Below are 20,080 nucleotides of genomic sequence, written 5' to 3' on the forward strand. Positions count from 1 at the left end.
TGAACATTTTCTTAAGTGTCTTTCAGTCATTTTAGATTCCTCTATTGAGAATTCTTTATTTAGTTCTGTATTCCATTTTTAATTGGATTACTTGGTATTTTGGTGACTAGCTTCTTGAGTTTTGTGTATATTTTGGAGATCAGCCCTCGGTCAGATGTGGGGTTGGTGAATATCTTTTCCCATTCTGTGGGCTGCTGTTTTGTCTTGCTGATTGTGTCCTGTGCCTTACAGAAGCTTCTCAGTATCAGGAGGTCACATTTACTAGTTATTGATCTCAGTGTCTGTGCTACTGTGGTTCAGGAAGCTGTCTCCTGTACCAATTCATTCAAGGGTACCTCCCACTTTCTCTTCTAAGAGGTTTAGTGTAGTTGGATTTATGATGAGGTCTTTGATCCATTTGGACTTAAGTTTTGTGCATGCCAGTAGATATGAATCTATCTACAGTCTTCTACACACCAGCAAGTTGCACCAGCAACATTGGTTGAAGGTGCTTTCTTTTTTTCCATTGTAAAATTTTATCTTCTTTGTCAAAAATCAGGTGTTTGTAGGTGTGTGGGTTAATATCAGGGTTTTCAATTCGATTCCATTGGTCTACCTGTCTATTTTTGTGCCAGTACCAAGGTGTTTTCAGGACTATAGCTCTAAAATAGAGCTTGAAGTCAGAGATGGTGATGCCTCCAGAATTTCCTTTATTGTACAGGGCTGTTTTGCCTCAAGATCCAGCAATTCCACTCTTAGGCATATATACACAAAATACACATTCATACAACAAGGACATCAGTTCAACTGTGTTCATAGCAGTATTATTTTTAATAGCCAGAACTTGGAAGCAACCTAGATGCCTCTCAACTGAAGAATGAATAAAGAAAATGTGGTGCATTTACACAATGGAGTACTACTCAGCCGAAAAACAAAACAAAACAATGGAATCTCAAAATTTGCAGGCAAATAGATGGAACTAGAAGAAAGCATCCTTAGTGAGATAACCCAGTCACAAAAAGACAAACATGGTATGTACTCATTCATATATGGATTTTAGACATAGAGCAAAGGATTACCAGCCTACAATCCATACTACCAGAGAAGCTAGGAAGCAAGGAGGACCCTAAGAGAGACATATATAGTCCCCCAGAGAAGGGGAAAGGGATAAGATCTCCTGAGCAAATTGGGAGCATGGAGGGAGGGGAGAGGGAGTTAGGAGAAAGAGAAGGGGAGGAGGGGAGAGGAGGACATCAAGGAACAGAAAGATTGAGTCAGGAGAAGAATAGAGGAGAGCAAGATAAGAGACAGGATAATAGAGGGAGCCATTATAGGTTTAAAGAGAAATCTAGCACTAGGTAAATGTCCAGAGATCTAAAAGGATGACCCCAACTAACAATCTAAGCAATAGTGGAGTGGCTACTTGAAATGCCCTTCCATGATAATGAGAGTGACGACTACCTTATATGCCATCCTAGAGCCTTCATCCGGTAGCTGATGGAAACAGCAGCAGACACCCACAGCTAAACACTGAGCTGAACTCCTGGAATCCAGTTCCTGAGAGGGAGGAGTAATGAGCAAAGGGGTCAAGACCAGGCTGGAGAAACCCACAGAAACAGCTGACCTGAACAAGGGGGAGCTCATGGACACCAGAATGATAGCTGGGAAACCAGCATAGGACTGATGCAAACCCCTGAACGTGGTGTCAGTTAGGAGGCCTGGGCAGTCTATTTGACCTCTGGTAGTGGATTAGTATTTATCCCTAGTGTACGAATAGACTTTGAGAGCCTTCTCCACATGGAGGGATACTCTCTCAGCCTAGACACGTGGGAGAGGGCCTAGGCTCTGCTCCAAATGTGACAGAGTTTGAAGATCCCCCATGGAAGGCCTCACTCTCCCTGGGGAGCAGAAAGGGGATGGGATAGGGGGTTGGTGGGGGGGGCAGGGGAGGAGGGGAGGGAGAGGGAACTGAATTGCCATGTAAAACAAGATTGTTTCTAATTTAAATAAAAAAAGAGAGGAGAAAAAAGATATTAGTGTTTACAGATGTATGCTTAGTTTCTCATATGTTTGAAAGGTAGCATTTGGGGGTGGGGAGATGGCTTGGTGCATAAAGCATTTACCACACAATCATGATTAGAGATCAGATTCCCAAGACCAAAGTAAATGCTGGGTGGACATGGTAGCCTGTCTGTCATTCCAGCATTGAAGGTGGGGACAGTGGATTCTCTGAGCAAGCTGGCTAGATAGACGAGCTCTGGGCTCGACAGAGACACCCCCCTCAATGAATAAGCTGCCCAGGAAGACTCCCTATGATGTCAGCCTCTCTGTCTCTGTCTGTCTCTGTCTCTGTCTCTGTCTCTGTCTCTGTCTCTCTCTCTCTCTCACACACACACACACACACACACACACACACACACACACACACACACCTGCACACATGTGTGCCTACACACATACTCACAATACACCCCCAGAAATGAGTTTCCAAATATGGACTGGTAGCTATGATTAGCTTAAATGTCATAGTGCTTATGTTTGAAGGAAGGAAGGGAAGGTGGTTTTGCACCGGCTTCTGTATTTCTTGTAATATTCTCTCCTCATAATATTAGCTATTGTGTTCACTTGAGGACAAATCCAAGTGATACTTGTCTTTGCTGTGCCTTTTTTTTTTTTTTTTTTTTGTACAGTGTTTCATTTCATGGTAAATCATTAGCTGAGAAAAGCCAGGCATATGAGACACATTCTGATTTGGGATTTAGTGTGATTCACCTGCTGGGACAAAGCCACCTGGAGCTTCCTTCCACTGTTGATCAGCTCTGCGCTCAGTGTGGCTGTGGAAAGTAAATTTGGGGAGTCTAATCAATTTCACTAATATGTTTCCCCCACAAAACACGATGGCAAGCTGAAAGCTTGGCCCCTTAGAGTATAATGCACTCAGAGTTACCCTCGAAATAAGTCAGTTTTGAGAGGAGACCCTCACATCCTATCACAGCTGAGAAAGTCACCACTCATATGATAGACCTGGCTTTGCACAGTGTACTTCCTAATGCCATTGTTTCTCACTGTAGACTCACTGAGAGCCACAGGTCAGCTTCTCCCTGCAGTGCTTACCCATCCTGTCATGGAGTCTACAAGATTGCTTATTCATTCAGTACATGGAGTCAGCTTCACCAAGGCACGCTTATCTCATTCTCACAATCACATTTATTCCACTGGGTAGCAATTAACTTTTATAAATTAATTGGACTCTTTTTCTCTGTACATCTCAATTAAAGATCAAATAATCTGACTAATGTACCCCAGAGAAAAATGATGTAGTCTATTTGTGAATTATTCTTTTAATCTTACTCTGTTTCCAAAGCTTTCTTTTTTCTTCCTTTTTCCCCACTTTAAAGAAATAACTGGTTTTGTTCAGGTCATTTGCTCATGAGAATTTGCTTAGCTTCTATTTCTATTATAAATATTTTCAAAACCACAAAGTCCCTTTTAGTTTTTTTTTTTTTTAATACTATAAGCCTTTTCTCCATCGACTGTCTCTCTAAGCAGACCATAGCTTTCTAACTTCACATATAATCCTATATCCAGAGCATATCATAAAACCCTTTTTCAAAAGGTGCCTGGAAAAAATAATTCAAGCTGAAATCTCTTTTTATAAAGCCTAATATTGTAGTTTTGAAAATACAATAAATGTCATTGTGGTGATTTGAAAGAAAATGATTCCCAAACGAGTGGCACTATTAGGAGGTGTGGCCTTGTTGGAGTAGGTGTGGCCTAGTTGGAGTAGGTGTGGCTTGTTGGAGGAAGTGTGCCACTGTGGGGGTGGGCTTTGAGGTCTCCTATGCTCAAACTATGCCCAGTGCCCCAAATAACTTTCTATTGCCTGCAGATTGAGACGTAGAACTCTCAGCTCCTTTACCAGCACCATGCCTGTGTGAACGCCACCATGTTCCACCATGATGATAATGGGCTAAACCTCTGAAATAAGAGCCACCTCAATTAAATGTTTTCTTTTAAGGTAGTTGCTTGGTCATGGTGTCTCTTCACAGCACCAAAAACCCTAACTAAGACTGTTACCACTCAGTGAATGAGACTATCAAATAAAATCAAGAAGTATCTGCAATCAACACTGGGGTTATTTGAAAAATTTCAGGTGTTAAATTGGCTTGTTTGTTGTTTCTGTAGGTACCAGTCTGCAAGAAATATAAACACTATCCCCCAAACCATAACAAACAAACAACAACCTGCAAGGAAAGGTGTTACCCAGAGATATGAGGGCTTCTTTTCTTTTCTTTTGTATATAGTTTTGAAAATTCTTTACTGTAAACATCCATAGTCTTACTTGTGTGCATATAGTCACATAGTCTATGATTTGGAGTAAAAAGATAACAATTATCATTGTTATTTATTACTATAGTTTATGCTTTGTTGATGCCTTTTCCATAATTTTATCATTTGATGATTTCATCCATGTATACAATGAATTCCTGACACTTTCAAACTCCATTCTTATTCCACATTCGTCCCTTCCAGCACTAATAGCTTTCTTCTCAGAGTTCCTGCTCATGTCCATTTTTGTATGTGTTGTTCACTGAATTTATTATTTACTTGCTGTGTGTTTGTGGGAGGTCACAGCAGAGTAAGAGTAACTTATCTATGGTTAATCCATTCAACAACAACAACAACAACAACAGAATGATACTCATCCACCAACAAACTTGAATGGCCAATAGTTCCCCTGTCCCCTTCTTTATCTATGAAGAGATGTTAATGGACCCAATCTTGTACAACTTCCCTTTCCAGAGCAACAGCTAATGACATATCCAGAAGACATGTTTTTTCCCCTGCATATTGTCCCATGCTCTGACTTTCACATTTTTTTCTGACTACCTCTCCCCGCCTTCTATGATGTTCCCTCATATTAGGAAGGAGATATATGGTTGTTCTATTAACTATTTACTGCCTGATCTTAAAACATTGCAAGTAACCAGTATAAAAGGAGACTATTTAAGACATTGACTATTAACTAGAAAGCAAAAGGTTTACTCTAATAGACGTTGAATGTCTCTAACCCTAGAGAAGGCAGTATGGATTAGTCTTTCCCAACAGTTCATGGTTAAACTCCCAATAGTTAATGGTTTCCTTCAAAGAAACGGTTGGATTTTGTGATGTTAAGAGTACTTGGTCCATAAGCTGAGTAATCCTAAACACAAGTGTCTTACTTAGTGTTTCTATTGCTGTGAAGAGATACTACGACCACAGAAACTCTTATAAAGGAAACATTCAGCTGAAGTGGAGGCTTACAGTTTCAGAGTTTCAGCCCATTATCATCATTTTGGAACATGATGACTTGCATGCAGACTTGGTGCTGGAGAGGTAGCTGAGAGTTCTTCATCTTGCAGGCAACAGGAAGTGAAGTGAGTGTCACACTGAGTGAAGCTTGGGCATAGGAGACCTCCAAGCCCACCCCCACAGTGACACACTTCCTCCAGCAAGGCCACACCTACTTCCACAAAGCCATACTTTCTAACAGTGCCGCTCTCTTTGGGGACCATTTTCTTTCAAACTACCAGAACAAGCAAAGGAAGTTTGGAGCAAAGGTGGAGCCAGACATCCCTTTGGCCAGACAGAGAAGATTATTTTAATTTTCTTTCCCCTATGTTGTATTTTTCTTGAAACCATGTCTCATTTCGTAGTTCAGGCTGGTCTGGAACTCACTACATAGCTCAGACTGGCCTCAGCGTCATGATAATCCTTCTCCATCCTCAAGTGTTGGGAGTAGAAGTGTGAGCCACCACTCATGATTTTCGTTTTTATTTATTTCATATTGTGTCCATCCAACTTTTTGAATCCTTATGTCTTAGCCTTCTTAGTAGCTCAGACTATAGGCACACACAACTGTGCCTCACTGAGAGGATGCTAAGGATGTGGGATTACCCATCACCACAGCACATGGCACAGCAGCAGCAGCAGCAGCAGCACACCTCCCTTGGGCATGTTATGGAATGAGCATTTAAAAACACTGATCTTTATGCAGCTGTGAGCTATGTGTATCCCAAAGAACTTGTCAGGGACTATTATCTCCTTTTCCAGCTCTCCAAAGCTCAATGGGCCTTTATTTTCGTTTTGATGTATTGTTATTTCTTACCTATTGAGATGGGGGCTGGGTGGTAAGTGTTATGGAATTATATGGCTGGAGAAATTGTTGGTGCCCTTTGATAAATGTCAAAAACAAAGCAAACCAAAACAGAACAGAAAAAGACAAAAGAAACAAAAACCAAAACAAAACAAAAAACATTTGCTGATTAACATAATAAGCCTATGCAGAAAATATACTACTTCATGTATTCACATTGGTTAATTAACGTGATATGTATACATTCATACATGTGCATGTGTGGTTATATACAGAAGCATGAGCATGTATGTATGCATGTGTGTGGAGGCCAGAAATGGATGGTGTTTTCTTTAGTAGCTCTTCACCTTGTTTTTGAGACTGTATTTCTTACTGAACCTGGACCTCCTCTTTGCAGCTAAGCTGGCTTCCAGTAATCCTCTAGGATTGCTTGTACCTATGCCACAGCACTGGGGTTACTCTTGTGTTTGGCTTTTTACCCAAGTGATTAGGGCACCAAATTCAAGTTCTCATGCTTGTTTGGCAAGTACTTTAATGACTGAAGCATCTCCACAGTTTTTTGGAATATTCCTCTACACTGTATAAAGATGTGCCACTGTGACTGGCTTAATAAAAACCTAAGCAGTCAAAAGATGGGCAGGGTTTTCAGGGCAGAGAGGACGTTCGGAAGAAGAAAAGTGGAGTTGCTAGCCAGGATGGGCCCTGTAGAGATGAGGTAATGAAGTCACAGTGCAGAAACATAACTAATAGATATGAGTTAATTCAAGTTATAAAGGCCAGTTGGAAACAAGTCTAAGCTATTGGCCAAGCTTTCGTAATTAATAAGAAGTCTTCATGTGGTGATTTGGGAATTGGCTAGCAGGACTGTATTGTCCTTAGAATAATTAATACTACCATGCAAAACTACAACAATGTCGCAATAGTTTTTTTTGTTTATTTGTTTTTTGTTTTTTGTTTTTGTTTTTGTTTTTCACTGGATGCTGGCTGGAGCCCTGGTGCTCTTTCCCAGGATAATTTCTTTCTTCTTCTTCTTTTTTTCATTTTTTTAATTTGAATTAGAAACAAGATTGTTTTACATGTCAAGCCCAGTTCCCACTCCCTGCCCTCCTCCTCTACCACCCCCCCCCAACTAACACCCTACCTATCCCATACCCTTTCTACTCCCTAGGGAGAGTGAGGCCTTCCATAGGGTGTCATCAGAGTCTATCGTATCGTATCCTTTGGGATAGGGCCTAGGCCCACCCCCGTATGTCTTGGCTCAGGGAGCCAATATCCCTCTATGTGGAATGGGCTCCCAAAGTCCACACCTATGCTAGGGATAAGTACTGATCTACAGGAGACCCATGGATTTCCAAGGTTTCCTCACTGAGACCCATGTTCCTGGGGTCTGGATCAGGCCTGTGCTGGTTTCCCAGCTATCAGTCTGGCGACGAAGAATTCCTCGTTGTTCAGGTCAGTTGTTTCTGTGAGTTTCACCAGTCTAGTCTGGACCCATTTGCTCATCAGTCCTCCTTCTCTGCAACTGGATTCCAGTTCAGCTCAGTGTTTAGTTGTGAGTGTCTGCTTCTACTTCCACCAGCTGCTGGATGAAGGCTATAGGATGGCATATAAATCATCATCAATCTCATTATCAAGGGAGGGTATTTAAGGTAGCCTCTCCTCTGTTGCTTAGATTGTTAATTGGTGACATCTTTGTAGATCTCAAGACATTTCCCTAGTGCCTGATTTCTCTTTAAACCTATAAGGGCTCTATTAAGGTATCTCTTATCTTGTTTTCTTCTATTCTTCTCCCAACTCAACCTTCCTGCTCCCTCAGGTCCTCCTCCCCCTCCTCTTCTCCCCTTCTCATTCTCCTAGCTCCCTCTTCCCTCCCCCCATGCTCCCAATTTGCTCAGGAGGTCTTATCCCTTTCGCCTTCTCCAGGGGACCATGTATGTCTCTCTTAGAGTCCTCCTTGTTACTTAGCTTCTCTGGCAGTGTGGAATGTAGACTGGTAATCCTTTACTCTATGTCTAAAATCCACATATGAGTGAGTACATACCATGTTTGTCTTTTTGTGACTGGGTTACCTCACTCAGAATGGTTTCTTCTAGTTCCATCCATTTGCCTGCAAATTTCAAGATTCCGTTTTTTTGTTTGTTTTGTTTTGTTTTTGTTTTTGTTTTTGTTTTTGTTTTTGTTTTTTTGCTGAGTAGTACTCCATTGTGTAAATGTACCACATTTTCTCTATCCATTCTTCAGTTGAGGGGCATCTAGGATGCTTCCAGGTTCTGGCTATTACAAATAATGCTGCTATGAACATTGCTAACAGAAGTCCTTGTATGAATGTGCTTCTTCTGGGTATATGCCTAAGAGTGGAATTGCTGGATCTTGTGGTAGACTGATTCCAATTTTCCTAAAGGGTTGCCATACTGATTTCCAAAGTAGCTGTACAAGTTAGTACTCCCACCAGCAGTGGAGAAGTGTTCCCGTTTCTCCACATCCTCTCCAGAATAAACTGTCATTGGTGTTTTTGATTTTAGCCATTCTGACAGGAATAAGATGGTATCTCAGAGTTGTTTTGATTTGCATTTCCCTGATGGCTAAGGATGTTGAACACTTTCTTATGTGTCTTTCAGCCGTTTTAGATTCCTCTATTGAGAATTGTCTATTTAGTTCTATACCCCACTTTTTGGATTGTTTGTTGTTTTGGAGACTGGCTTCTAGAGTTCTTTGTAAATTTTGGAGATCAGCCCTCTGTCAGATGTGGGATTGGTGAATATCTTTTCCCAGTCTGTGGCTGCCTTTTTGTCTTGCTGACTGTGTCCTTTGCCTTACAGAAGCTTCTCAGTTTCAGGAGGTCCCATTTATCAATTGTTGATCTCAATGTCTGTTCTACTTGTGCAATGCTTAGGAAGCGGTCTCCTGTACCAGTTCATTCAAGGGTACCTCCCACTTTCTCTTCTAAGAGGTTCATTATGGCGGGATTTATGTTGAGGTCTTTGATCCATTTGGACTTAAGTTTTGTGCATTGTGATAGACATCTGCAGTCTTCTACATGCCAGCATCCAGTTATGCCAACACCATTTGTTGAAGATGCTTTCTTTATTCCATCATATAAATTTAGCTTCTTTGTCAAAAATCAGGTGTTTGTAGGTGTGTGGGTTAATATCAGGGTTTTCAACTCTATTCCATTGGTCTACCTGTCTATTTTTGTGCCAATACCAAGCTGTTTTCAGGACTATAGCTCTGTAATAGTGCTTTAAGTCAGGGATGGTGATGCCTCCAGAAGTTCCTTTATTGTATAGGGTTGCTACTGCATGTACATGGCAATGTGTGTGAGGTATTGTATGAGTGTATGTATTATGTGTATGATATAATATGCAGAGAAAGGAGTGCAGGTGATTTGTGGAGGGAAAGGAGTGGAAGGAGAAGGGAACAAGACAGGCCACTTGCTGTGTCTGTAGGTGGCTGTGTTTAGCCCTAGTGAAGAAGGACTGTTTTCAGCCCGAGTTGGCTCCCTGCAATACATACAAGCCATTTCTAGTTTGTGTCACCTCAAAGACAAGACAGCAGTAATTTTTCAAATTTCTCCCCCAGCAAGCAAAAGTGCCTTATAGCAAGATTGTCGTTGTTTCAAGAGTGGATATTTGGAGGGCACTTTCATTTTAGAGCAGTGAAGTCCAGCCCAGCCAAAGCCAAATCGGTCTGGCCTATAACTCTTCTTTTTCTCATGGGGTACATTATAGTTTCAAATGAAACACACTTTTCCTCTTGAAATAAATGACCTTGCTTGTAGGAAAGCTGTCCAAGGTGAGGGCGGAGTGCGCGCGGTGGAGGGAGGCTGCAGTTCTGCAGCTGCCCTGAGAAACTCCATCTGGGAGCAGCTTCCCACTCCATCACCCTCCGCTTGCAGACAACATGGGTGTAAACACATCTGTTGCTTATTTATAGAGACCAAATTTAAAACAAGGAAACACAGCCAGTGCTTTGAGACTTTTCTGAGGTGAAGAATCTACTTTTGAAAGTCGTTACGCAAGGTCACATTCTTGGCTTCATTTAAACTCATGAGGGGCAGTATTTCCCCCTCTCTCCCCAGACCCTTGTTTTAGGAACTGCTTCCGTTTCCTCCTCTAATGTTTTGAAAGGAGGCTTGAGTAACAAGTGTGACCTCAGTCTCTAGGCTTCTGTGCCTGCTTTATAAATGGGACCTTGACAACTACTTGACACATGTTTGTTTCTGAAATATTTTAATTCTAAACGCTCTATTTTTGTTGAACCGATTTTATTTGGATCATTGGCATATTCTTTACTGATATTTTGCTTTTGAAAATAACAGCGATTGCTTAATTATGTTAATCCCTATAGACTTGTAAGTTGGGTCTATTTTTCCTTGTATTTTTAGTTGATCTTTATTAGTTTTTTGTTTGTTTGTTTGTTTGTTTTCTAGACAGGATTTCTCTGTGTAGCTTTGGAGCCTATCCTGGCACTCGCTATGAAGACAAGGCTGGCCTCGAACTCACAGAGATCCGCCTGCCTCTGCATCCCGAGTGCTGGGATTAAAGGCGTGCGCCACCAACACCCAGCCATCTCTATTAGTTTTTTGAGATAGTGTCTTGCTAAGTAGCTTTGGTTATCCTACTATTCACTATGTAGCCCAGGCGGATGTCAAAACCAAGGCAATCTTCCTGCTTCAGCCTCCTATAAACTGGAATGCCTCCACAGACATACTTAACTTTTTTTTGTTTGTTTTTTTTTGTTTTGTTTTGTTTTTCCAGACAGGGTTTCTCTGTGTAGCTTTGGAGCCTATCCTGGCACTCGCTCTGGAAACCAAGCTGGCCTCGAACTCACAGAGATCCTCCTGCCTCTGCCTTCTGAGTGCTGGGATTAAAGGCATGCGCCACCAATGCCGGGCTCATACTTAACTTTTTAAATGATAAAAACAATATAAAATTATGATTTTTTAAAAAGCCAAATGGCACTATAGCCCATGAGGTGATATGTAAGATTATACCCCTCTATCTCAACTGCCTCAGACAGACATAGCTGAGACAGATAGCATCTCTCTGTTAAGACGCTCAGTACCATTTTCTAAAACCAATGTTGGGTCCTGCCTTTGTTTGTAATAGTAAGTGAAACCACAAGTTCCTGAGAATGGAATTGATATTCCAAAGTGTGTTTTAGAATTTGAAAGACATTGTCAGGCAGCTCCCCAGCAGTCACCCACAGTCTCCCACAATTCCACAGAGCAGCAGCTGCTCTGCTTCCTCACGGTAAGGAGGCATTCCTAACCTTTGCCAACCTCAAGGGTGAAAGTTGCATCTTTTTATCGACATTTGACATTTTCCCAAGAACTTACTGATCACCTTTATCTCTTTCCCTGTAAAACACATTTTTAATAACCTTTGTTTATTTTTTTCCTATTTTAATTTTTGGTCACTTTGGTCATTGATTTATGAGATACTCCCTACGATGTTTGGTGTTATCAATGTGTTACATTGATAACAATGTGTCTACATTCTGTCAGAATGTAGAATGACCTGGGAGATGGGCATGTAGGTATGCCTGTCAGAAATTATCTTGATCATCTCGAGGTGGGAAGATGTACCCACTGTGAGTGACGTCATTTTATGGGCTGGAATCCTGGACTGGAAAATGGATAAAGGGGCTGAGCATCAGCACCACTCATGGCTCACTGCTTCCTGACTGTGGCTATGATGTGACCTGCTGCCTCAGGCTCCTGCTGCCTGCACTTCCCTTTTATAAAATAGGTCTTTATCTGTAATTATGGCCATTTTCTTATTAAAGTATAATTTTGGGGCAGCCACTTTTTGAGTTCAATTTGTGAGAATTTTTTCGCATGGACAAATCTTTTATTAGAGTGCCTGGGTTGTGTATTGTACTTAAAAGACTTCCCTTAGTTCTAGAAATATGAACATATTAGCAAGTATTTGTCCCTGGGTATCTCCTTCTCCTCCCCCCTTATTTAGTTCCTTATCTTATTTCTTTCTAATTTTTTTCCAAGATAGGGTTTCTCTTTGTAGCCCTGGCTGTCCTGGAACTCACTGTGCAGACCAGGCTAGCCTCTAACTCACGGAGATCTGCCTGTCTCTGCTTTCTGGTCTCCTGAGTGCTGGGATTAAAAGCATGTGCCACCATCATCTGCTTCTTCCTAAGTTTTAAACAACCATTCATCCAAAATTTATTTTAGCATAAAGAATAAAGGATTCAATGCTTTTCCTCAAATGACTAACCAGCTGTCCTACATAATTCACTTAATTATTCATCATTTTTCATTTCTCTAAAACGATACAATATCAAATTCCTCGACAAATAATTTTGCCTGAATATCTGAAGTTGCATTTTTGTTCAAGCTTGGACTACCTTAACAAAATGCTTAACCTGGGTAGTTTAAACACAGGCAAATTGTTTCCCATATTTCCTCAGCCTAGTGGTGGTATTGTTGATTTCTGATGAAGGTTCTCTTTCAAGTTAGCATTCATCTGCCTTCTTTCCATATCATCAAATGGTGAGAAATCTCTGGTTTCCTTCTCACAAGGGCAGTAACCCTGTCACCACGACCTCCACCCTCATGGCTTCATCTAAAGCTATTAAAGGTGGCACCTCCACATGTCATCCAATGTGACAGTTTAATATATAAATTTGAAGGAACACATTCAACCCATAACAGTTTTCGAAAAGCATTAAATATAATTGTCAGCTAATATCTGAGCAGAATAAAGAACCTTAGCTCATGTCTCCAAACTCTGTTTAGCACTTACTCCATTCTACTCAAATGATCTGAAGATGAGTGGGCTGTGCCCTTCTTGTTAGGCAGTTCCTAGTGTGTGTACCAACAGGGCTATAAGCCAACCCTTGCAAAGCAATGTGTTAATAACTGTCACAGAGTCATTCATCCATCCATTCATTCCTTCATACATTCATTCATTCAACAATCTTGTGGACAAAGGAGCATGGAGAGGCACGTGGCCTTGATATCCCAGGATATTAAGCCTCGGCTGAGCCCTGGGTGAAGGGTGATCTCTGTAGGGTACAGTGTTCTTAGTTAAAATGACTTGCAGAGACAATCAGAGGTTGTTTTCACCATGGTTTATGATGATCCATACCACCAGATAAATGTCACATATAAGTGCTACAAGAGAGAGCAAGGAATACTTTACAAAAAATTCAGTTGTCATTAGTTCACACTGCATCTGTAGGAAGGCTTCTATTCCATGTGAATTAAAAAGGACACTTGAGGGACCTTTGAGTTTCCTGCTGAGGACTTATTATCACATCTTTTCAAAGGTTTCCTCATTAAAAGTTTTACACATACATACATATATATGCATACATATATGCATATATATATCCAGGAATAGTAATGAATAATTAAAGAAAATGAATTTCTGTTCCATGGAATCTGATAGGGACCAATTATCCCAAGAAACTGGCAAGCCACATAAATATTGTATCTGGGTCAGCAGCAGCTAACCAAAAATATCTATGGTGTTTGCCATTTACTTGAATTACCTCATCATAGTCACTAGGCAACAGACCATGGCACACTGGCTAGTTATTATCTATCCTGTCTAGATCTACTGTCCATTGTAGCTAAAGTGAGCTTCTCACTGAAGTATGCAGTGGAGCAAAAGCCAAGGAAAACACTTCAAATTCCCCAGTCCCTTGGACAAATATATTGGTGATGTTACTCATTAAATCCAAATAAAGTGGGGACTAAACAGAAAACAAAACAAAAAATCCCACATGTATTGTTAAAGCTGAACATTTGTCACTTGCATCTATGATTTTCTGTGGAAAGTAATGTGTACATTATAGATGCTGCTCATCTCAGTTATGTATGTAGCTAGCCGGTGTCCAGAAAAATGGCAGTGAGAATGTTGTGTTTGTGTTGCTTGTTTTGCTTTAATTTTGGTGTTGAGGTTCTAGCCAGTAGCTGTGCAAACAGTAGGTCAGCAGGTTTTCTGTCACTGAGTTGGATCCCCAGGACTTACCAGCTCTCACCCCCGTTTTTGTCATTGAGAATAAGATTTAAATTCACCAAACCACAAGAATACAGTTCTCCAAAATCTGTAGACTATTGCCTAATTCAAAAAGCCAAAATGTTGGTCCTGAGGGGCAGGTTTCACCATCACCACTGGTTTCCATTGGAGCTGTGAGCAGATGAGGCCCAGGAAGCAGAGAAGAGATGAAGCTAAGGATTCTCTATCATGGAACAACTTCTCCTCCTTAAAGAGAGGCATGCTCATCACATCCACGAAGCACACAGAGTTTTAGAACCACAGCACTGTGCTGGGAGCCCTCACGGCTCAGCTAACAGTGACCAGGAGATGCTACCAAGGTCCCTATGTATGAAACCACACCCCACAACTAACATCACCATCAATGATGACTCAAGGAGTGTGGACCCAATGTGAATGCCAATGCATATGGCCAGAGTGTGCAAGCGTGTAGAAGGAGGGCGCTGAATGAGAACAGCAGGGAAAGGGATGGGAAGGCCCCTTCCAAAGAGAGTTCCAGAAGGGAGGAATTGCTAGCTCATGAATAAAATCAAAATAGAAAAAAAGGAACCTTGTCCCTTATTTCTATTATTATGTACAGATTTTTGCCTGTTTTGAAGAATTAATTCTTTTATGTGAATGGATATTTTGCCTGTACCTATGCCCTGAACCATGTGGGTGCATTACCCAAAGAAGCCATCAGAGGTTGTAAGATCAGATAGCTTGGAATAGGAGTTATGGATGTTCATGCCAAACTGAACCTGAGTCCTCTGGAAGAGCAGCTAGTGCTCTTAACCACTGAGTCATCTCTCTACCCTCTTGCTTGTTTTTACAGATACTTGTCATTTTATAAATTCAGTTTTTTGTTTTGATACATTTTGTTTCTGAGACAGGGTCTCTCTCTGTAGCCCATGGTACCAGGAACATAGGCTAAATTATCTTCCTGCTTCAATCCCTGTGGGATGAGATTACAACCATGTGCTACATACATGGACAAATTCTTTCTTCATTGTCTTTTTAAATACTTGTTTTACTTATAAAATTTCAAAACCAAGAGATACCTTTTACATTTATTGTCTTTTTAAATGCTCATTTTATTTACAAAATTAAAAAAATAGCTTTTGCAGTTTGAAAATTGGTTGTTAAAAAGCAATGATCAGAAGTCAGGCTAACTTGAGCACATGGGTCTACTCTTCAGAATATAGAAATAGAATGCAGACAAACCACCATATGGTTGCTGGGAATTGAACTCAGGACCTCTGGAAGAGCAGTCGGTGCTCTTAACCTCTGAGCCATCTCTCCAGCCCCCCAAAATAATTTTTGTTTATTGAAGGTATTGGTCCTATTAGTTTAATGGTGTGTCCTTAAATACCAGACATCAGAGTTATCCTGAGAGAAGGAAAATTGCCAGACAAGAAAGAAAGTTGAGCTCTGAGGCAGATCTTAAAGGACACCATGACCACTGTGAACTCATTTCCATTTCTCACAGGGAGCAGGAAGTATGTCTACACCTTAGCCAAAGCCGCAGTTAGTAAAAGTGAGCTGCTGTTTCTTGGTTTGTAGCACATTATGCTATTCAAAACAAGCCTTTGTTTGGTTATATTAAGAATTTATTACTATAATTTAGAACATAATTGCACTTCAGAGATAATTTTACTGTATGTTGATGTCAAAAACGTTAATTTTCTATACCAAAGAGATGATAAAATTGTATGCTAAAGCCATAATTAAAGTAGTAAAGAATCCAAGACCGGTTGTTCTTTAGAATTCTAATTCATGATAATAGTTAATGCCACAACGTATCTGAAGGCCATTCTCTGGAAGGGACACTGTTGGGTAACTAGAATCTCTGTAGTACTTTTATTGGTGCTGAAAAATGAGTGTAAAATTGCAGTGTTAAGAAACTGACATTACATGTTTGAAACTTGAGAACAATTTCCAAAATAGTTTTTTTTTTAAAGATTTTATTTATTTATTATGTATACAACATTCTGCTTCCATGTATATCTGCACACCAGAAGAGGGCACCAGATCTCATTACGGGTGGTTGTGAGCCACCATGTGGTTGCTGGGAATTGAACTCAGGACCTCTGGAAGAGCAGTCGGTGCTCTTAACCTCTGAGCCATCTCTCCAGCCCCCCAAAATAATTTTTGTTTATTGAAGAAATCTTCCTACATCTGCCCGATTAAGTGAGATGACCAGGGGAACAAATCCCTAAAACATACCTGAGCAAACACACCCAGTTTACCCTGATTTAAGCTATGTTAAAGTATATCATGGCTTCTTGTCAATTTTTGTCCCCTGCCCCCCCATTTACCGTCCCCTCCCCCACCTTATCCTTTCTTTCCCCCCTTTCCTTCTGCTCTTCTTTTTCTTTCTTTATGTTATGTTAACTGTTTTTATATTTTTGGCATCCTGTAGCTCTGTTCTCACAGTCCAGGGTGTATGGTTTTGTGTTTTTGCTGAAGTAAAAACCTGTATGAACAAAACTGTATTCTATTAACAACTTAACCTGAGTAAAAGGACCTTCAAAAGCAAGGATACTTTAAAGCCCAGTGGGGCACAGGTGAAATTCGAGCACCCAGGGACTAGAGGCAGAAAGAACAGGTGTTCAAGGCTGCATAGCCCTGCTGTCAAAAAGTCAAACCAAACCAACAAGAACAATAAGATTACCAAATCCCATCATGATACACCAGTCAAGGAGATATTGGTTATAGTCATCAAAAAATAATAATATAAAATAAATAATACAAAATTTCCTAAGAAACGAAACTTTTTGAGATGCCCATCAATTCCCTTTGCTTTCAATCTTAGTATAGCTTCAGTGAAGCCATGGATAGTCCCAGTGTGTGCCTAGGGATGTTTTCACAGGATAGGAAGTCTTTAGATACATCAAAAAGATGACAAAGGTTGAGAGGTGGTGCATAATTGTAATCCCAGAACTCTTGAGGCTGAAGCAGGAGACTTAAGATCTTGAGGTCAGCCAGAGATACTTGTGAGGCTCCTTCTGCTCATTAAAAAAAAAATGAGGGAGATCTGTGTTACTCAAGCCACCAATTACAACCCCTTGCATTCAGAAGAAGAGCTTTTACCTAGAAGGTGGTTGGATAGACTAGCTAGGACAAAATTAGGAATAACAGCCCATCAGAGCCAGTATGCAAATAGAGCACTATAGTTAACCCTCATTTCTTATAGGTCAAAACCTGTGGGGCTCAATTAAAATCTGAACGGGCATAGAAGCAACTTATCGGAAAGAGTCCAACTAGATAGGCTTGCTAGACGTGAGGAGACCTCACCCTCACTGGCCATAGACTTTCAGAGAACTGGCCAGCCCCAGGAGTGTCAAATTTGAGAACAGGTCTGGGGGCAACATTTGTCTCTCACTTAATCTCTTTCTAAGGCTGGTTGCCTTAATCTGTACTTCCTTGTGAAAATATTTCCTGGGTGTGCTTTTGTCTTTAGTGCAAGAAAGATTAAGATGAATGGATGTTTGGGCCCTCGAAGCAATTTTGAGATGATTTATGGTTAAAATACTGAATCTGCAATGAGTGAAGCAATATCAGAGATAGAATTTGTGTATTTTGTTGGATAACAGTAAATATTGGTGTGACTTTGATTTTTCCCTCTAGACAGGGAGGTTCCCAGAAGGAAAATGTTACAGTGATTGTGTTGACTCATTTAATGTCAACTGATACAAGCTGAAGTCGTCTCAGAGGAGGGAACCTCAACTGAGAAAATGCCTCTGTAAGATCTGGCAAGCCTGTAGGGCATTTTTTAGTGATTGGTGGGGGGAGGGACCAGCCCATTAGAGGTGGTGCCATGCCTGGGCTGGAAGTACTGGGTTCTATAAGAAAGCAGGTTCAGCAAGCCATGTCAAGCAAGCCAGTAAGCAGCTTTGCTCCATGGATGGCCTCAGCCTCAGCCTCAGCTCCTGCCTCCAGGTTCCTGCCCTGTTTGAGTTCCTTTCCTGACTTCTTTTGATGATGAACTGTTACATGGAAGTGTAAGTCAAATAAACCCCTTTCTTCTGTCTTAGTTAGGATTTTATTGCTGTGAGGAACACCATGACCATGGCAACTCTAATAATAATAATGATAATAATAATAATAATAATAATAATAATAATAATAATAATAAACATTTAATTGGGGCTGACTTATAATTCCAGAGGTTTAGTTCATCATCATTACGGTGGAGAGCATGGTGGCATGCAGGCTGACATGGTGCCAGAGTAGGAGCTGAGAATTCTAAATCCAGATTGGCAGGCAGCAGGAAGTGAATGAGACATACTTCCTCCAAGGGCATACCTACCCCAACAAGACCACACCTACTAATAGTGCCACTCCTTATGGGCCTGTAGGGACCATTTTTATTCAAACCACCTCAACTTCCTAATTGCTTTTTGATCATGGTCTTTCATTGTAGCAATAGAGACCTAAGACACTTTTTCTTAAGTCTCTTCTTTCGCTCCCATAGAATCTTAAGTAATCTTTAGTCTTTTTTGTTTGTTTGTTTGCTTGCTTATTTTTTGAGACAGGGTTTCTTCATGAAATAGTCCTTGCTGTCTTGGAACTCACTTTGTAGACCAAGCTGTCCTCAAACTCACAGAGATCCAATTGCCTCTGCCTCCAGAATGCTATGATTAAAGGTGTGAGCCGCCGCCACCACCTGGCTGTATGTGTTTATTTTTTGCATTTATGAATATGGGCCATGTGTGTGCCTGGTGCCCAAGGAACTCAGACAATGGCAGCAGGTCCTCTGGAACTGGAATTACAGGTGACTGTGAGTCACCCTGTGAGTGTAAGAATTGAACCTGTGTCCTCTGCAAGAATAACAAGGGCTCTTAACCAATGAGCCATCTCTCTAGCCACTATACTTTTTAAAGAATGTGTGTGTGTGTGTGTGTGTGTGTGTGTGTGTGTGTGTGTGTGTGTGTGTGTGTGTGTGTGTGTGTGCAGTGTCCACACATGGCAGAAGTAAGCATTGACTCCCCTGTAGTTGCAAAATGACAGAGAGTCAATGAGGATGCGATCAGCTTATATGGATCTAGTACCTGTCCTGCACAAGGTGTTCACTTATTCCAGTTGTCCAGTTCTGTAACACAGCATTGAATTACTCTGCTCTCTCAAAAACAAAACAAAACAACAGTAACAACAACGAAACACTTTCAACTCTAGGAAGATTGCCTGGCATCAGATTCAGAAAGAGAAATGCCAAAGGATCTTTCATTAGAAAGTATCTAAATCATTCATTCATTAATGAAACCTGAAACATCATTCACTCCTTCAGCTCTTTATGTGTCTGAACCTCCTTCCAGACTCACTTGCCAGTTTGGAACAAGTCTTCATAAGAAAGACTAATCACATTTAACGTTCCCATCTGGAACAGTTGGAAGGTAGTTGCTTTAATATTCATAAGATCTGTGCTAGCAAAGGTGCCAGGGTTCTGTTTTGTTCGATGGTGCTGCATTTAGAAAAAGTGCTCTGATTAGAAAGAGAATGTGAAGTTTTTCTCATTAATTTAGGGCATGTTAAATAAAGAAAATATTAATAACCATCGATGCCCCAGATAAATAAAAAGAAACCAAGGGGATAGAATTGTTCAGAACAGTTCTAAGACAAAAATGTCACCCAACCTGTACCAGTGCTCTGAGGTGGGGGATCTAGTTGAATCTAGTGCATGTTACAAAACATTCTTGAAACCAAAACTCAAAGGGAAGAGGCTGTAGGTCCTGCCTTTTGAAGATGGCAGCTGAATCATGATCACACGTCACAGTGTAGGGAATAGGAACTGTGCAACTTAGAATTAGATGCCAAAATGTGGGTTGTGTGCAGTTGATCATATGGAGAAGCAAGAGATGAGCAAGACCAGAGTCACCGGAACTATTAGGCTATGAGTGTTGCAGCTGATATTTCTATTTTTCCTATTAATACACAAATACCTGCCCCAGCAAATTGATCCCAG

The sequence above is a fragment of the Cricetulus griseus genome, chromosome 2 (assembly GCF_003668045.3).
Source record: "Cricetulus griseus strain 17A/GY chromosome 2, alternate assembly CriGri-PICRH-1.0, whole genome shotgun sequence".
Lineage (NCBI taxonomy): Eukaryota > Metazoa > Chordata > Mammalia > Rodentia > Cricetidae > Cricetulus > Cricetulus griseus.